Here is a 21,618-nt window from a genome sequence, read left to right on the forward strand (position 1 = left end):
ATATTTTTTTCTTTGCGTGTAATCGTGTGAATTGTTGATTGCGAATCATTATTTATAAGTTGACGTTAAAAATGGCAAATTTTTCGCCAGAAATATTCAAGTTTGATATCAATGACTTTTGATCTGTTTCTCGTTTTATATTATACTTCTCACACACTTGTGGTGGATATTGAAAAATTTTAGTAGATTCTGCTTTGTTTGCGGGATAAGTACATGAAATATCAGTTGAAGAAAAAGAAACAGTTGAGGAAACATTACAAAAAATAAATAATTCATTTCATCAGCACCTCGCGAAGTTAGGAACGTTCGAATGTCAGACGAGCTTTTTGAACTAATTCTCTGTAGTACCGTGATACACAATACCTACTAGAGGACTAAACATTCTTCGAATAAACCCCGTAAGTACACACAGTATGCAACAACTCTTAGACTGGATATATTTCCTCGCTGTACAAGATCACAGGTCGAACCGGCAGGAAAGGATCTAGGAAAATAGGAATCGTTTCACGTTTCGCTATGCAACGAAATGATATACGCACGACATTAGGCAGGTACCCCTGCGTGTTTGTATCCTTGACCTGAGGTGGATTGCCAAATTACGACGTAAACCTGCGTACTTAGACGTTCAATTAGTGTGAAACACGGAGGAATGGGGAATGGGCGTGACGTATAGTGGTAGAGAATCAGAAGTCACACGCAGTGCGTGTACAGCATGTATATCACGTATACAGATATGTGTTTATACGCGCGGCAAGCCAATAACTAGAAAGGTAAAGTTGACGCAGTGCTCGTTTAGCTAGGAAAACCTCCGTCGTTTTGGGTTAGCCACCCCAGGTTTCGTAGTGACGGTTGACAAATTAGCATAACAGGGAATCGACCCAACGGTTCCCGATACCCTTCCTCCCTCCCTCCCTCCTTCGCGGCAGCCCCTTTGACTCCCCTTCGCATCGAGTCCGTTCCCTGTACCCCGTGGGTCTGTCTCGAGGGCCAATCCAACACGCATGCAGCATCGAGAGATTCGGCATCGAATATCGTACGATTCCTTACAGCGGTTCTTACCTGCTCAAAGCTCCCATAGATAGGCAAGTGTGTACGCGTCGTGTGTACCTCCGTAGCTGTAAGTCAACACTCGAGTAAAAAAATTCTACGAGTATTAAAAGCGGAGTAGGTACGAGCATTACGAATTCTATCCAGCAGACAATAAAAGCATACAACGAACCACTTATTTCGTCAGCGACTACCGAGGTGCTTTCTTGTTTTACGATTAGCCTCAGGCAAAAGTAGGGATTAATTATCGTTAACGTAACTGAATTGAAAGGTAAACGAATTTCCAACCATGAACCAGCTCCGCTTGGGGACTCGACGCTTCCAGCTGTACCTCGAGTCTGTCTGGCCAAGTATTGACTTTACCACTTTTCTTCTGCCCCGGCGCTGCAACGGATTACTCAGTCGGACGTGATTTCATCACGTCCTCGTCAATTGATTTCATCGATCCTCCCTGTATGTATTTTCGGGCAACGAGATCTTCCTAAGCTTCGGGGATAAAGCGTGGTGTTTGTTTGGCGACGCGGGATGTCCTGGAATATCCACTCGAACGGATCGATGTCGCCGACGTATCGCTCCTGCCTTCTTCATTCGCGGTAGGCAGGAAGTTGACAAAAATTGTAGACGCTGCCTATAGCGGTGACTAACGTTAAGCCTAATGCACTCCAATCTAAAAGCTTTTTTCAACCGCGGTCAAAGACGCAGCAGCGAATTGTTCCGCCGCTGTTTTTCTCACCTTTCACGGTCGGATCTCCGATTGAACAGCAAGGTCGATTCTAACGACGTTCTTGCATTCTTAATTCAGCTTCAAATTATGAGCCGTGCTACAAAGCCACGTACACTGTAGAAAAAAAATAAATATGTTTATTTTACCGTATTTAAGGTTCCTGGATGGTCCACTCGAGAATGAATAGTAATTGACGACACGAGAGTAATGTAAGGCGCCGACCAAATTTCGGCTCATTGAATACTTAGATTTTGTAATGCAGACAGATTTTTGGAACTGTTTCGAAATCTGAAATCACGAATCTTCTAACTGAAACTAGTTTCACTGAATATTGACGTAAGTGTAATTTTATCATTATTTTTGGTATCTGTGCTCAATACGTATATAAATTATTTTCTTGCAGAAATATCGAATTGAAGGAAGGAATGGCTTAAAAGAAAATATCTAGCGTACTTCGTGGTGAGTCATAAAAGTTTAACGAAGGAGTAAATATTGACGTAACAAGTATTTGAATATACATTGGACGTAAGTATTATACTCGTAGTTATACGGTAATTTATTCACGAGCTAGGCGGCACGTCAACTGTGTCAAGGTGTAAAAAATGTCACATCGAAGATCATCGAAGAGTGATCCGTCCTGCAAGTCGAAGAAAAGTGAGCCGTGTCGATATCTACGGGGTAACGGCCGCGGGATCCGCAGCGTGGTCGACCCTGGTAACCCGAGGGCAATGGCTGGTGCGCGGATAACCAGGGAACGGCGGAAGGACTGGAAGGGTCAGAGGTCGGAGGACGAATTCCGGGTCGCAACGTGCGTGCAGGCAGAATCTATACGGCAGGGAGTTCTAGCTGGTTTCCCGGGCAGCCGCGGCGTCACCCGAGGGGGTTGCACCCTGCAGCGGCGGATGGGTAAGCAGGCGCAGGGGTGTATCCACCTTGGTGCATCAGCGGGGTGGTCGTTCGCTCCGGCCAGGTCAGTGGCCCTGGGTAACATTGAACCATCCGACGCTGCAGTCACGGGCGACGGAAAGGCGCCTGCGCGGCTCCAGCGAAAGGGGCGAAGGGGCCAAGAGGAGATCCACACGCCAAATCGCCCCTTCACGCGGATCCCCGGTCCCACCGTCCGCGTCTGGACTTTGCTCCGGATTTTTTATTCCGCTTCGAAGCGCACGTACACACCCAGGAGGAGTGCGTACACGCGTCTCCGGGGCGGCCCCGTCGATTTTTGTCATCCGGGCGTCGAGCTGATCTCGTTAATTCGCGCACCCCGACGATTGAAGCCCACTTCGCGCTCTCCGAGCGTCTAGAGGGGTTTCCTTTCCCTCCTTGTCGACCGCGATGCGAGGAGCTACCGGGTAGCGGAAGGATCCAATGGATACCCGTTTCTACCCTGCCGTTGCACTCTGATCCACGAACAAACGGATTTTTCCACTTACTTTCTACCCTCGACTATCGATCGAATCGATCGAATTCGTCGGTACATGCGTGTACTTGTATAACGCTTCGTGGCTTTCCTTGGTTTTCTTTCAGCAAGCTATGAAACCAGACGACGTGAGCACGGTGACGAATGGATGCCGGCCGTCGTGGGTTCTGTGCAGTGAATATGGGGATCGATTCCGAGTCTGGGTCAAAGGAGGCCGTTCACCCTCCGGTGCAGCCCGGGAGACACGATACCAGGGTCGTAGCTCGGGGGTGCTTAAAGCGAGGGAGGGTGGGAGGATTGGAGGGTCGGCGACACGAGGGGACGAGATGACGGGGAACACGCTCCTCCACTCCTCTGCGTGCGACCAACACCCACCTCGCTCTAATTTTAACCACTTTTTTTAATCAATGGACATTTTCATGTCACCTATAAACAAATGAGACACGTGGAAACACACGTTAATAACTTTTGCGCAGTCACAAGTCTAGGTAACTATTTTACACGAAAAGAGGGGAATTACGTAGGAGTCGAACGAACTGTCTTAAGAGAAAAAAATTATCGGAACCATGTGAATGTTTAATTATTGCATGGCCAATAGTTGATACATCATTTCGAAGCGAATTGCTCATTATCGGGATGCTAAGAAAAATCGCCGCTTCTGATTGTCAGTTTATTCAATTGCAACCGGCCGAGTTTGGAATTTTTCTTAGAAGGTGCACGGCTAAGAATAAATAGTTTACCTTGCTACTCAATTGATCATCTAGCACACGAAATTTGGGATTATTATTTTTTATATGTAATTTTTATACTTAACCTTATTATTTGAGCAGTAGGGGCTGTTAAACAAAACGTGCACCTGGACGTAACTCGTCAAACAAATTCTACAACCAATGATTTTTCCCGAATGCGGAAACGAGATTGTGAGCGGTGCTATAGTTAAATTTCATGTCTCTATACGTTTATGTTAGTACAGTACCTCCAATGTTAGTTTTCAGAGTGCGATATTGGGTTTAATATCTAAGTTCCTATGATCATGGTAATAGGTTCTACTATAGTACGATTTAATACTGTAACAAAAAATAATAATGATTAATCAATGTTAGTAAAACAAAAACTGTTGAGTATTTATAGAATGGATGGACTAGTATTGTCAATAGTTACTATTGCCCTTAACATTAGGTAATATAGCCGAAGTCTGCACTGAGCGAAATATATATAGTTGTGACTACTATGTAGTGTTCATATAGTTTTCCAATAGTACACCAATATTTTTATAGTACAACAAACTAAAAATATAGTACGACAAAATAAAATCAATTTTACAACTACTATCTACACATATTTTTCAAGTAAAAAGTAAACTGCCGATCACGAGTCGTTTCTTCCGCATCAGAGATGAATTTTCACAAACCACCGTACACGTGCAACCTGTACTCTGTACTAGGGACAAAGTATCACGTTTCCCAGTTCATTGTTGGTGGTAAGTATGAATGGTGATTTTCTTTTGTCTCCGTTACAGAGACCACTCAATACTCGCTCAGCAATCCTTCAAAGCGCAATCCAGTAGTTGATAAATTCGAGTAACTGGAATACACCAAGATGGAGAGAAAGTTTAGACGACGCCTACATTCACTCACGGACAGAAAGAGAATTGTTAAACTGTAACTGATTGCGAGAGGGAATACATAACTACGAAGAACCATTTATCTACACGGTAACTATTCGCAAAGTTTTCACATGATTATAATACATTGCAGTATCTGATTCTGATGGATGAATACATTTTGCTGCTACCTAAGGTTCTCGATATTCTACACGTGGATACACAGTAGGTAGCATAATGATAACAATGAGAAATTCTACAAAATATAAGGGTCGAACAGTTTTGGTATCCCACGCCTTAATTGGTTTTTTCTCCAAGTAAAATCGTTCAACATTTTTTCCTCAGTTATTTGACATCATGAGCAGGAGAGCAAAATGCGAATTTGGTGCGGTTTTTGAATTTCACATGAGTTGTACCTACTCGTAAAATTGAATGTCGGTACCTCTGCAATAAGAGTTCTGAATTACCATCAGGCAACCGGCGTGTGGTATGAAGGCAGCCTGGCATCGATGTGTTTTCTTCGTGAGGTAAATATCCGACTATAGATCACATTCCGATCGGCTGGTCAATTTTCTGCTTGCCCGCAAGAAATACAAACGCTTTCCAGCGTGGAAGCACAGTGCATAGACATAAATTCTGTATTAATGGCCAAGTAGTTCATTAATTTTTCCTCTTGCACACGGGGGATGGGTTACAGTTTTCGCGCAGAGGATGAGTACAAAAATACAGCCTGATTTTCAGGAATACTGACTAGAACCATTGAAATTACTAACTGTGAGAAACGAAACTACCTTGTCGATGGATTGCTTGGACTTGTACATTTTTTTACTTGAAATTTATGCCGTTATCAAATTAAGCATATTAAAAAATATGTTGGACGATCTAAGGGTTGAGAATGCAAGTGGCGTAAGTCAGTTTAACCTTGGTGAATTTCGAATGCAAATGCAAATTGTTAACGTATTGTCCGTTAGTTACAGTCCTGGAAATTAAGGAGTAGCTCCTGACTTTGGTAGTCGACCCAGAGTACCAGACTTTGATGGTTTCTTACACGTTTTCAAGAGATCGTTCTAGTTGTAGGGTTAGTGGGATGACATAGTTGTTTGCAAAATTTTTAGCCCAAATGGCATCCATAGAAAAATATTTGGGAAATGTGTCTCTGACCTACAAATCCGAACAGTCTTCGGTTAGACTTAAGCTGTAGGTATGCATTTAGTAATAGAGCGGAATTTTCTTTGAAATAGATGCGTGGTGGTTGAAACAGCAAAGAATTTGGGCTACCCTGTTACACTGCAGTCACCTCTTGGCAAACGGATTCTTGCAATCAAAATTCTTTTTGCATAGATGAATCGGATTTATCCAACTTACAGGTCAAGTTTGACTTGATATTTACAATGACTATAATATTGCGCGTAGGATTTTCCTCGCTAGAAATCTTGAGTTTGCTAATATTTCCGATGATAATTTTTTCTCGTTTCTCCCAGTCCTAAAATGTTCCGTTGGATGGTACTGAAAGAAGATGAAGAGTCGCTTCGCTGGTGATGTTATGCCGATTTACTGCACGGAGGGAAATGCTGTATATCGAGGAAGATGCAAACTGAACATCCGTTCTGTAACATTTATGATTCCCCGTAACCTGCAATGTTCGATTATAGACTGTATTTAGAGTTCACAGTAAATTCATCGCCAGAAGTTCAATATGCATTGATGGAAAATGGAAAGATTTTTTCATCGGGATGCTTCCAATTCCAATCTCACATTTCCATGATCCTGTAGAATCCACGTGAAATCCGTTGGTTTATTGTGACCTGGCGACAAGTCATAATGCAATTATTTCGGTGACTATTATTACTCAAGATTTTTTCATAAAAACGTTTCGATGGCGTAATTAAATATAAACCCCGCTGTTGAATCGATTTAAGGCTGATTCGACGGCACAGACGCAACAGACAAGTTTTGGACTTTGCCCAATTCTATCAATCATGAATATAAAGGACATAACATTACAGATCAGCAGTGTTTATATTTGGTGGTTTCGTTGTTGGATCTGATCATTCGTCACATCATTTCGAACAGATATTGTACATCGCAAATCTCTCTATAATAGTTCATCTATTCCAAACCGTTTTGGACTAGTAAAAGTATGAAGTAAGCACTTTTCTTGGAAAATTTCACACGTTTTTGCGTAAAAGCCGCAGTTTTCTTGGTTCCATTCGAATCCGTGCGCACTTGCGTGAATTTCTACAAGGTGGACTGAAGTTTTCACAAGCTTCTATCGACTTGATAAGACACGAATTCTAATTGAAAATTTTTAATATTCAATATGCTCAACTGATTCAGATGCATTCGAACGAAAATGGCTACCTTTTATATAATAATCACGTACTACGCGATAGCTATTAATGTTTTTAAAACCATAAATGAACCTTCTGAATACTCGTTGGGTACATACCAGCTGGTGTGTTTCAGATCAATTCTTGATGTACATTATTATTCTTAGCTTGCAAATGATCTCTTATGACATGAACTCACATTTGATACGTCTTGTTAGGTTTTAGATTGACCTCCTCAAGATTGAAGAACAATCCTCAGACGTCCTGTAGGTATTACCAATTTCCTACCGAATTGGAGATGTCGGTGATATATAATTATGTAGCATTGGGAAGACCTGAAATTGCAGTGCAACCCTAAAAATGGACACTGTTGACCTTTTCGGTACAAGCATCTGCATGGATTCACAATCATCGGCCGTTATCAAGTATTTCAAATATATAGTAAGTATTTCAAAAATCAAATGGGTTATTGAAATTGCAACACGGGACACTTATCGCTATACTTTCTTGTGAACTGTATCGCATATGGCAATATCATTATTTACTATTCAAAAGTAGGACGCAAAGTTACCTACTAAGTCGTGTAGGGTTTCAAATTGCATAGGCCACGAGTACTTATGCTCTGTGTTGCTGATATTATTGCAGTTTTCCATGAACTTGTCGGCTTCCGATGTTTTCACAACTGTGTAACTTCTTTCCCCGAAGTTTTAACAAAATGACACAGTTTATGTAGAATGATATCTATTATGATGTGATTAAAACGGTGTACCAATGAAATCTGTAATGCGCTTCGTCTTATCCTAGACAAATTGTAAGCATGTCCGCACAGATAGTGAGTCCTAAGTTCTTGTTTAAAATGTATTATGTATGGTAACCATGTGGCAGTCTCATACGGTCAGCGAAATATTATGATCATAGACAACGTATGCATATTTAATGATGTTGAGATTCCTTCGGTCACAAGTGTCGTTCTTAACGCGGTTACTTTCGAAGTTGCATTAAGTATAACACCGTGCGCTTATGACGTAAAGTACGTATTAATAACACATTGGAAAATAGTATGTGCACTTCGTCGAGAAGTGCTATAAAGTTTTATCATTTTTAGTCATAGCGTAACAAGTGACTATGTTCAGATCGAAGTAAGCTTATAATTTCATTTATTTACGTGTACACGAAAGTACAATACGTTTTGGCATTAATATTTTACTTCAATCTCGAAATGCACAGCTTTGAAAAATGACCCTTATGGTATATGTTACCAAATATATCAGAATTTGACTGTATGGAATAATCGCAAGCACAAGATAAAAGTTCGCATCCAAAAACAGTCATAAGGGATACTAGACTTTCTGGTAACGGCTACAAAATTAATTTTCATTTTGTACCTACAATTATATTTTTCGATTATGGTAAAAAGTTAACAACAACAATAACAATAGTGAATTAGTGCTTTACCATTTCCCAACTACTACTCATTCATGGAAATAGCATCTTTTGTTCATGTTCAGTAGGCGGCCAAAATCGCCTTGTGAAAAATACCGTGTGCAACTCGTGGGCAACGACGATTCTGAGATGGTATGATATCCGCACTCACTTAGAATCAACACTTTTGCTCACTCGCTGCACAATATAATATTTCTTACTACTCCTCACTTCGGCAGACGGAAGATGTAAATCATTCAATGCTGACAGAAATGGCTACTATCGTAGTGAAGCGGTATCTGCAATTTATCTGCAGAAATTTAAGAATGTGAAATGTATTTATGCGCGTGTTGTTTACACAAAAACAAATTGTGATGGTTTCAAAGAAGAGGGAATTACGTTTCAGTCGACTAACATGCAACATATTTTACTGGAACAGTTTTATCAAGAGTGCGAAATCTGACCATTCGTTTTGGCATACCTAGAGGCTCATCGCACTGGGACCAAAGCAGATGACCCTGAAGAAGTTAATGCCACTCGTATATATTAAATACGTATATTATTATACATTATTATAAGCTTGATTGTTTTTGAAGAGATGGGTAAAGGCAGTCTAGAAACTGATTTTCATATACTATTATTAACCAAATTCGTGTTGTCTAATCCATAATAGTAATAGATGACACTTCATTAGAAGGTTATACTTGCGATGGTGAGTGGAATCATTTCGCCGAATACAAATTATCATTGCCATCGCGATGAAATCGAATTACTGAAGACTGGTCGTATCTGAGTTATTACCGAACCGACGCGATGGGACGGCGGTTATGTCGGTGTGAACAGTTTTGGCTTTGGAGGTAAACGCAAATGTTCTGCTAAAATCGAATACGTAGAAAAAAATTATTAATGGTGCACCCCATGACGATATGTCGAAACTTGTTATTGTGTCTGGGCGCAGGGAGAAAGCTGTTACAATTTTATTAGATGATGTATACCCACAATCGAATCTCTATAATTTGGATCATACAGAACTTTGTTGATTCATGTGACCAACGAATGCAAGTGTCATACGTAACTAACATTATGACTTGTGAGTAAATTGCGCTTGCAACGACTATTCTGCTGAACACAAAAAAATGTCTAAAAAATCTTCAGTCAATTTATATATGGTTTATGAGCATTCACAGTTAACTGTACTTATTGTTAGAATTATCAAGGAAGACGGTTCAAGTTCGATACCTGCCACACATTGTTTCGTAGATTCAACGTACGACTATGTCTTGTAATTCCATCGCGCACTTGGATATTACATAGTTCATATGTAAACTTGGGGACAATGAATATGAGACGGTTAATTTTTTACACTAGACAGTTATGTTGGCAACACAGAGAAAACTACAGCGCCATAGTCGGCTGAGCGTGAAACAAACTCCATCTCAATAAACGCGTTGACTGAGTCCACCTCGGCCATCTCCCCCACCTCCTCCTCCACCCCCTCGTCGTCCTCGTCGTCGGCGTCCTCCTCGACTACTACCAATCATCTCCAACCACCACCATACACCTCCTACAATCTCCTATCACCTCCAAATATCTCCTACTGCCACCAACCACCTCCTACCACCTCCTGCCAGCGCTTACCACCTCCTACCATTTCCGAGCACCGCCAACCACCTCCGACCACCACCGACCACCTTGGTTCTCCTCGTCCCCCTCCTCGTCCTCCGCCGACCACTCGTTATCGTCGTCTTCGTCATCCTCCTCGACCACGACCGATCACCGCCAACACCTCCAAACACCTCTTACGTTGACTGAAGAATATAGACATTTGCCCCAATGGGCTTTGGTGTGACAACCGAAAATCGTCGTGCGTTTGCGCTCCCTGAGATGTTCCAACGGTAGAGTTGACAAATTACTGCAGAACATCAGAGAATTACCGATTTCGACATGATGCTGGCTGCATTCACCTTCCGAGTAACACAGTCTTTGCAATGGTAAACCCAAACCAGTACTTGGCCTGTGTGTACACTAACCGACTTGTCGGCTATACAAGAAATTATTAATGAGAATAAATTTCGTCCAAAATTCGTAGCAAAACAGTGATTTAATTGAGGTATAGGTACCCGAGAGAATAATGTATACATAGATCATAAATAATAATAGATCAGATGTAAAAATGACGCAGAGACCAAACAGTATATATTTATGTGCGGTCTATGTAGGATATTAATATATATGACCCATTCGCGATTAATACGTAATGCATACTGTAAATTTTATAATTTTCCAAGAGATAAACTAGATTACCCTACAATAATACGTCTATAATATGAAAAGTGAAGAATTATTCATTTCGAAATGGGATTCTATTCGATACGCGCTCGATGTATTCCATACCATTAATATTCATAATTATTCCAACAACTTTTCATTTGCTCTCTCGATCTTGAATTTTCGTAGGCATAGAATCGAAACGCTGTTTTATCTAGTCGCAAGTGAAATATCTACGTTGGGTAAAGAAGCAGAATTGTTTTTCGAAAAGTATTCGGATGGAAAAAAATTCAGAGTAACTGCATGACATCAGGGATGCGCTAATTTTGATCAAGATAAAATGGATGCTCCGTATGTGAGACAATATTTAACGCAGTGTAGTGATTTAACGACCTGAAAAGGTGATAGGGAGAAAAAGTACGAAGCTTCTTGAAACTTCAAGTGTATTTTAACACACATTTGAACGGTACAAGCAAAATTTTTTAAAATCCAACTGTGGCAGAACGGCAGCTTTATTAGCTGACCCGTTAACTGAAGAATATATCTTTAGTCAACGGCTGACCATCGAAGGGCCTGGCCGCTTGAGTCTGGAATCGACAGCAAGGATAAAGTGCGTATTTCTTGTACGAAATGTGAAAACTGAAATCATCATACATCATATCATATCATCATACACCATCATACATAGTATTAAAGTTCGAAACCAAAGTTTGGATGTACGGCTGTTCAGAAAGTGACGTCACCCAAAATTTTTTTTCTCTTGACGTCATCGATCTAAAATCAGCTAGCCGAATTCCTCAGTCTGGAAACAATCGCGCAGTAGAGCGGACGGTTGAGAGTCGCGCTCCGCAAATTTCGAGTACCGGATTCATTACCTTCTGGATCCTGTGCTCCAGGTCCGCTTCCTGATGCAACTCGACTTCAGGGACGAGCGCTCCAGGTACGCACCTGGTGAAACTCGGCTTCCAGGACAAGTGCCCCGTAGTTTCTGCACTCCGGGTCCACTACCGCGTGAACCTCGACTTCCAGAACGGGCGCTCCATGGTTTCTGCCCTCAAGGCACGCTACCTGGTGAAACTTGACTTTCAGGACAAGCGCTCCGTGGTTCCTGCGCTCCATGTCCGCTACCTCATGAAACTCGACTTCCGGTACTAGCGCTTCGTGGTTCCTGCGCTCTAGGTCCACTACCTGCAGAAACTCGACTTCCTGGACAAACACTCCGTGGTTCCTGCGCTCCAGGTCCGCTACCTGGTGAACCTCGACTTCCAAGACAAGCGCTCCGTAGTTTCTGCGCACATGGTCCACTACCTCGTGAAATCCAACTTCCAGGACGAGCGCTCCGTAGTTTTCGCGCTCAAGGTCCACTACATGGTGAAACTCGACTTCAGGGATAAGCGCTCCGTAGTTTTTGCGCTCCAGGTCCACTACCTGGTGAAACTCGATTTTTTAAAAAGCTTCGTTAGTTATCTCCCATTAAAAAAAATAACCGACAATCAACGCTTCGCTTAAATCTTATCGTATTTGATTGATTTGAAAGAAAATATGTGTACTTTTCCCAATCTTTCATACGGCAGCATTTAAAGAACCTGGTTTCCACTTTGAACCGACATAGAAGATATTATTTCTTCATTATCTGATTTTATGATTGATCTTTTTTCGGTGTTACCTAATTATTTAGTTATATAATTATTCATTGCTTTCAGTTTTTAACCACTTGTATACGATAATAGTACAAAATGAATAATTGTAATCAAATACTATGTTACTATTCGTGCCCGGTAAGTATAACGTTTTTATAATATTTACTGGCAACTGTAATTATATTTTATCTGAAATTTTGTAAACTTGACACTTACAATAAATCATTTAGATTCGTTTTTCGCGCAAGCCCAACTTCAGTAGCTATCAATGCGCTAATAAAATTTGTATAATTATTTATAATTTTCTCACAATCTTGTCGGCGAAATGTATCGATAAAAAAATTATACTAATCGTTACATAATATTTTTGATGTGTCCTAATACTGATAATATTTATTAGTATTCGAGGTATGACCCGAGGTGGCTAGCGATGGTCGTTGGATATGGTTGGCGGTGGTTGAAGGTGGTCGGAGTAGGAGGAGTAGGCGGAGGTGGAGGGTCAAGTGGACGTGGAGGACAAGAATGAGAAGAAGGAGGAGATGGACTAGGGGGACGAGGTGAACGAGGAGGACGGAGGTGGTCGGCGGTAGTAGGAGTAGGAGTAGGAGTAAGAGTATAGGCTGGTTCCATTTCAAACCACCAAGCAAGGTCGGGACAAAAAATTCAAACGACTTGTAAATTATTTATAATATTTAATGGCAATTGTAATTATGTTATATTTATAATTTTTCAAACATGTCATGTTTACCACAAATTATTTCAATTCGTTTTTCGTGCAAGCACAAATTCAGTAGCTATGAATAAGCTTATACAATTCACTACATTATTAATTAATTAATTAATTGATTAATTAATTAATTACTCAATTACATTAATCCTTACACGATATTTTCGATGTGTTCTTATGCTGAAAATATTTATTACTATTCAAGGTATAAGGTGAGGTAGTTATCGGTGGTTGTTCGAGGTGGTTGAAGGTGGTCGAAGGTGGACGAGGAGGAGGACGAGGAGGACGAGGATTTGTGCTCGGTGAGTTCACGATTTTTGAAATATTTAATGGCAATTGTAATTGTATTGTATTTGAAATTTTTCAAACTTGTCATGTTTACAATATATTATTTCAATTCAGTTTTCGCGCAAGCACAAATTCGGTAACTATAAATGTGATAATGAAATTGATTATATTCTTAATTAATCAATTAATTATACTTATCCTTACATAATATTTTTGATGTGTTGTTACACTGAAAATATTTATTACTATTAAAGGTACAACCCGAGGTGGTTGGCGGTGGTTGGTGGTGGCCGGAGGTGGACGAGGAGGAGGACGAGGAAAACGAGGAGATGAAGGTGGACGAGGTGGACGAGGATTTGTGCTCGGTGAGTAAAACACTTTTATAATACTTGATGGCAATTGTAATTATATTTTATCTAAAATATTTCGAACTTGTCATGTTTACATTAAATTATTTCAATTCATTTTTCGCGCAAGCACATATTCAGTAGCTATCAATGCGCTAATAAAATTGATGATATTATTAATTAATTAATTAATTACATTAATCCTTACACAATGTTTTTGATGTGTTCTTATGCTGAAAATATTTATTACTATTCCAGGTATAATCCGAAGTGGTTAGTGGTGGTCGTTGGTGGTGGTTGACGGTGGTTGGAGGTGCTCGGAGGTGGACGAGGAGGTGGACGAGGAAGACGAGGAGAACACGGTGGACGCGGAGGACGAGGATTTGTGCTCGGTGAGTTTAACATCATTATAATATTTGATGAAGTAGGATTAGGAATGGAAGGAAGAGTAGAAGTGGGATCGGGAGTAGGAGTAGGAGTAGGAGTGGGAGTGGAAGTAGAAGTACGAATAGAAGAAGGATCAGGAGTAGGTGTAGGATCAGGAATAGAATCAGGAGTAGGTGTGGGATCAGGTGAAGAAGTAGTATCATGAGTAGAAGTAGGAGTAGGATCAGGAGTAGGTGTAGAAATAGGAGTGGTAGTAGTAATAGCAGCAGGGTGCAAGGGGAGGGGGCGGTGGGGGGGGGGGGGGGGGGGGGCAGAGAAGAGAAACCAAATACAAAATAGTAATAGCCCTTTGCCGCAGCATAGATCCATACAAGATTCCAAGGTAGGCATCTTAGATTTACGAGCAAAGTCTGATTAGTACTTTGTCAATCTTGTTAGACCTATGAGATACGTTTCTAACCAGACAAAAATATATTGAAAATTTACAGTATTTGACAACAGTGATACCTTATCACATGGACAGTGGCCCACCTGATAATCAAGCTTTACAAGTCCTCATTAAGAGTAAGTTTTACAAGTTCTTGGTAACAGTACCAACAATTACGTAATAACTTCATTCGAAATTAATAATATGTTTTTGTTTTCAGTATTAAAGGCTATTGATGAGGATAGTTCAACGGTGCCCACATTATTAACGGACTACATATTGAAAGGTGGGTTGATTTCTTTCACCTTGTCTTGAATCCGTGCGAGATAAACACTTGTATATTTCACGGTCCAGTTATTATCATGAGGTTGAAGTTCGTAATGTTATTCAGGCTATGAATTTTTAGAAAAACTTGGAATACAACTTCAGGATTGTCTGAAAATAAGTAAACCGTAATAAACCAAATTATAATCATATCAAGTTATCACTAATAAGCAATTGCGGGTAAAATATTAGCTTACTTTTGTAAGTATTTATGAATATAGCCTCTATGAATATTCATTGTTGGTATATAAGGTCTGGCAACGTACCTACTTTCTGTAAGAGATGTTGAAAATTTTCAACATAATTATGTTTCAGTTCTGTGCCCCACCTAGTGATCCACTAGTACATATCCTCCGACGTGACATCGCTGTGCTACGTATAAAGAAGAAAAGATTTATTAAGATGCAGATTGCTCCTCTCTTCTTGCCATTGTGCTTTCATATAGCACCACAATAAATCTTATAGAAATGAGCTCTCATCGAGATTTCTCGGTATTTCTAACTCGACGCGAGAAGGCAAAAATCAATGTAATGCCATCTGTAAGGTAATTGGACTCGTATTTGCACTACGAGAACTCGTTGGGCATTTTGCGGTGAAATTTGAAAAATTGTTGTACAAGAAATTAAATAACTATAAAAATGGATAAAAAATATTATCTCTAATAGTGAATGTAGCTAATACAGCTTTAACCGTATATTGATTATATTAATGATCTATTGTGACAAGATCGGAATTAGATAAGCTCTCTAAATACTCTTTTCTAGACTATTAATTTACATCATGTATATGTAAATGTATATTTCTTCACTTTATACAATCACTGCACTAGGATTACCGTTGCCACGTTTTATGGTGCGCTTGTGTAATTTGTATATTATTAACCTTACGTTTTACTCTATTTGCGACAAGTTGTGAGTGTTTCTAATTTCTTGGCAATTATTTATGTACATGTATGTGTATATATGTATATGTATACTTATGCATGTGTATATACATATATACACATGTTTAAAACTAGATTTTTACAATAAACACAGAGGTTTTAGTATATTCACATACGGATTTCTGTGTATAGGTATACTTGAACTAAAATATCCTTATCTCTAATACGGAGTTGTTCGTAATTCGCATTTGTTCTTGTAACCCAATGTCCTACATACGTTGGCAAAAATCTAGATCCAACTTAACTGAGTCTCAAAGCCCTGTTGACATAAGAGCAGCTATTCGATAGAAATTATAGTTTATAGTTTACACAGCCCATTGCATGATATTTCATTATAAATACATATGTTTCAATGTATTTAGGAATAATTTATCAAATATACAGAGGTCATGTGCAAATAATAAATGAATTCGACCGCAGTTTGATGTATTCATTAAAGCTTCAACAATAAATTTAAGCTTTGTTAGTTCTTTTATTTTATTATGGATAATCAAAAACATTTCCGACTATTCGTACTGTGGAAGCGTGGGGATTAAACCAAATGTAGCAAAAGATTAGAAATAGTGTATGAAGCGTACGGGTATTTTTCTAATAATGCAAACACGTGCCGCTAGCTTAGTTTTGACATATCTAGAATACCACGCCTTGCGAATTAGCTTTCCAGACAGAGATGAATGATGAATTTTAAGGACTGCATTATCGTTGTTGAATACTCTATGCCTCATGGGAAACGAAAATCTGTAACGATAAAATTGATGCACCGGATCATCGTCGACTTTAACTTTTGAAATGTCCTACCATTTCCGAACACCTCCAACCATCCTATTTACCTATATTACTAGATCAGCTATGATATGCAAAGAGAAGAATTATTCACTTCGAAATGGAATTCTATTCGACGCGCGCTCGATGTATTCCATAACATTAGTATTCATAATTATTCCGACAACTTTTCATTTGCTCTCTCGATCTTGAATTTTCGTAGGCATATAATCGAAACGCTGTTCTAGCTAGTCGAGAGTGAAGTATCTACGTTGGGTAGAGAAGCAGAATTGTTTTTCGAAAAGTATTCGGATGGAAAAAAATTCAGAGTAACTGCAATACATCACGGATGCGCTAATTTTGAACGAGATGAAATGGATGCTTCGTATATGAGACAGTATTTAAAGCAGCGTAGTGATTTAAAGACCTAAAAAGGTGATAGGGAGAGAAAGAACGAAGCTTCTTAACACTTCGAGTGTATTTTAACACACATTTGAAAGATACGAGCAAAATTTTTCATCGACCAACTGTCGCAGAACGGCAGCGTTGTTAACTGACCCGTTAACTGAAGGATATATCTTCAGTCAACGGCTGACCATCGAAGGGCCTGGCCGCTTGAGTCTGGAATCGGCAGGAGAGATGAAGTGTGTATTTCTTGTATGAAATGTGAAAGCTAAAATCATTATACATCATATCATATCATCATACCTTATACATCATACATCATACATCGTACATCGTACATCATACATCATCATACATAGTATCAAAGTTCGAAACCATAGTTTGGATGTCGGATGTTCAGAAAGTGACGTCACCAATTCAAAATCAGCTAGCCGAATTCCTCAGTCTGGAAACAACCGCGCAGTAGAGCGGACGGATGAGAGTCGCGCTCCGCAAATTTCGAGTACCGGGTTCTCAACCTCCCGGATCCCGCGTTTCGGGTCCGCTACGTATTTCGAGTACCGGGTTCTCAACCTCCCGGATCTCGCGCTTCGGGTCCGCTACGCGGTGAAACTCGACTTCCAGGATAAGCGCTCCGTGGTTCCTGGTTCATGTTTACAATAAATTATTTCAATTCGTTTTTCGCGCACGCCCAAATTCAGCAGCGGTCGGTGCGCTAATAAAATTTCTATAACTTTATAATCTTCTCATAATCTTTTTGGTAAAATATGTCGATAAAAAAATTATATCAAACCTTACACATTATTTTTGATTTGTTCTCACGCTGAAAATATTTATTACTATTCGAGGTATAACTCGAGGTGGTTGGCGGTTTTCGTTGGAGGTAGTTAGGGGTGGTTGCGGGTAATCTCGGTGATTCAGGAGGAGGGGGACGAGGATTTGTGCTCGGTGAGTAAAACACTTTTATAATATTTCACGGCAATTGTAATTATATTTTATCTGAAATATTTCAAACTTCTCACGTTTACATTGAATTATTTCAATTCATTTTTCGTGCAAGCACATATTCAGTAGCTATGAATAAGCTTATACAATTTATTATATTATTAATTAATTAATTAATATTCTTATAATATTTGATGGCGATTGTAATTATATTTCGTCTGAAATATTACAAACTTGTCACGTTTACAATAAATTATTTCAATTCATTTTTCGTGCAAGCACATATTCAGTAGCTATGAATAATCTTGTACAATTTATTACAATATTAATTAATTGATTAATTAATATTCTTATAATATTTGATGGCAATTGTAATTATATTTCGTCTGAAATATTACAAACTTGTCACGTTTACAATAAATTATTTCAATTCATTTTTCGTGCAAGCACACATTCAGTAGCTATGAATAAGCTTGTACAATTTATTATATTATTAATTAATTAATTAATATTCCTATTTATATTTAATGGCAATTGTAATTATATTTCATCTGAAATATTACAAACTTGTCACGTTTACAATAAATTATTTCAATTCATTTTTCGTGCAAGCACATATTCAGTAGCTATGAATAATCTTGTACAATTTATTACATTATAAATTAATTGATTAATTAATATTCTTATAATATTTGATGGCAATTGTAATTATATTTCGTCTGAAATATTACAAACTTGTCACGTTTACAATAAATTATTTCAATTCATTTTTCGTGCAAGCACATATTCAGTAGCTATGAATAATCTTGTACAATTTATTATATTATTAATTAATTAATTAATATTCCTATTTATATTTAATGGCAATTGTAATTATATTTCGTCTGAAATATTACAAACTTGTCACGTTTACAATAAATTAGTTCAATTCATTTTTCGTGCAAGCACATATTCAGGAGCTATGAATAATCTTGTACAATTTATTATATTATTAATTAATTGAATAATTACATTAATCCTTACACAATATTTTTGATGTGTTCCTATACTAAAAATATTCATTACTATTTCAGGTATTACCCGAGGTGGTCGGAGCTGGACGAGGAGGAGGGCCAGGTGGACGAGGAGGAGGACGAGGTGGACGAGGAGGAGGCGGGGTGGGTCGTGGGAGAGGACCTCTCCTCTCCTCAGAGGAGGGAGGGGGAGGGGCTGGGAAGGGGGAGAGGTGGGCGGGGAGGGGGAAGGGAAGGGATGGGGAGGGGCGGGGTGGGAAGGGGCGGGAGGGGGCGGGAGGGGGAGGGGCTGGGAAGGGGGAGAGGTGGGCGGGGAGTGGGAAGGGAAGGGGTGGGTAGGGGCGGGGAGGGGAGGGGAGGGAAGGGGCGGGAGGGGAGGGGCGGGAGGGGGAGGGAGAGCGGGAGGGAGGGTGGGTGGGAGGGTGGGAGTGGAGGACGGATGTCGATGCGAGCCCGTTAGAGTTAATAGCAGAACACACATACGCACGCCCGCCCGCCCCGCCCCCCCCTTCTCACCCGCCCACCCTCCCTCCCTCCCGCCCCTCTCCGCCCTTCCCTTCCCTTCCCTTCCCTTCCCCCTTCCCGCCCACCCCTCCCCCTGCCCTTCCCGTCCCTTCCCCCTCCCCCTCCCCTCCCACCTCTCCCCTTCCCTGCCCCTCCCCCTCCCCTCCTCTGAGGAGAGGAGAGGTCCTCTCCCACGACCCACCCCGCCTCCTTCTCGTCCACCTCGTCCTCCTCCTCGTCCACCTGGTCCTCCTCCTCGTCCACCTCCGACCACCTCGGGTAATACCTGGAATAGTAATGAATATTTTTAGTATAGGAACACATCAAAAATATTGTGTAAGGATTAATGTAATTAATCAATTAATTAATAATATAATAAATTGTACAAGATTATTCATAGCTACTGAATATGTGCTTGCACGAAAAATGAATTGAACTAATTTATTGTAAACGTGACAAGTTTGTAATATTTCAGACGAAATATAATTACAATTGCCATTAAATATAAATAGGAATATTAATTAATTAATTAATAATATAATAAATTGTACAAGCTTATTCATAGCTACTGAATGTGTGCTTGCACGAAAAATGAATTGAAATAATTTATTGTAAACGTGACAAGTTTGTAATATTTCAGACGAAATATAATTACAATTGCCATCAAATATTATAAGAATATTAATTAATCAATTAATTAATAATGTAATAAATTGTACAAGATTATTCATAGCTACTGAATATGTGCTTGCACGAAAAATGAATTGAAATAATTTATTGTAAACGTGACAAGTTTGTAATATTTCAGATGAAATATAATTACAATTGCCATTAAATATAAATAGGAATATTAATTAATTAATTAATAATATAATAAATTGTACAAGCTTATTCATAGTTACTGAATGTGTGCTTGCACGAAAAATGAATTGAAATAATTTATTGTAAACGTGACAAGTTTGTAATATTTCAGACGAAATATAATTACAATTGCCATCAAATATTATAAGAATATTAATTAATCAATTAATTAATAATGTAATAAATTGTACAAGATTATTCATAGCTACTGAATATGTGCTTGCACGAAAAATGAATTGAAATAATTAATTGTAAACGTGACAAGTTTGTAATATTTCAGATGAAATATAATTACAATTGCCATTAAATATAAATAGGAATATTAATTAATTAATTAATAATATAATAAATTGTACAAGCTTATTCATAGCTACTGAATGTGTGCTTGCACGAAAAATGAATTGAAATAATTTATTGTAAACGTGACAAGTTTGTAATATTTCAGACGAAATATAATTACAATTGCCATCAAATATTATAAGAATATTAATTAATCAATTAATTAATAATGTAATAAATTGTACAAGATTATTCATAGCTACTGAATATGTGCTTGCACGAAAAATGAATTGAAATAATTTATTGTAAACGTGACAAGTTTGTAATATTTCAGATGAAATATAATTACAATTGCCATTAAATATAAATAGGAATATTAATTAATTAATTAATAATATAATAAATTGTACAAGCTTATTCATAGTTACTGAATGTGTGCTTGCACGAAAAATGAATTGAAATAATTTATTGTAAACGTGACAAGTTTGTAATATTTCAGACGAAATATAATTACAATTGCCATCAAATATTATAAGAATATTAATTAATCAATTAATTAATAATGTAATAAATTGTACAAGATTATTCATAGCTACTGAATATGTGCTTGCACGAAAAATGAATTGAAATAATTAATTGTAAACGTGACAAGTTTGTAATATTTCAGATGAAATATAATTACAATTGCCATTAAATATAAATAGGAATATTAATTAATTAATTAATAATATAATAAATTGTACAAACTTATTCATAGCTACTGAATGTGTGCTTGCACGAAAAATGAATTGAAATAATTTATTGTAAACGTGACAAGTTTGTAATATTTCAGACGAAATATAATTACAATTGCCATCAAATATTATAAGAATATTAATTAATCAATTAATTTATAATGTAATAAATTGTACAAGATTATTCATAGCTACTGAATATGTGCTTGCACGAAAAA

At 38.6% G+C, this 21,618-nt stretch overlaps 1 long non-coding RNA gene across 1 annotated transcript; it reads left to right on the forward strand.

Annotated features, from left to right (window-relative positions):
- Positions 1-14,514: 14,514 nt before the first annotated feature.
- On the forward strand, positions 14,515-16,349 carry LOC138190319 (uncharacterized). The gene is made up of 4 exons (XR_006883817.2): positions 14,515-14,585; positions 14,692-14,767; positions 14,851-14,916; positions 15,270-16,349. It is a non-coding gene; the product is annotated as an uncharacterized lncRNA (long non-coding RNA).
- The last annotated feature ends 5,269 nt before the right edge of the window (positions 16,350-21,618 follow it).

Source organism: Neodiprion pinetum, chromosome 6 (genome assembly GCF_021155775.2).
Source record: "Neodiprion pinetum isolate iyNeoPine1 chromosome 6, iyNeoPine1.2, whole genome shotgun sequence".
Lineage (NCBI taxonomy): Eukaryota > Metazoa > Arthropoda > Insecta > Hymenoptera > Diprionidae > Neodiprion > Neodiprion pinetum.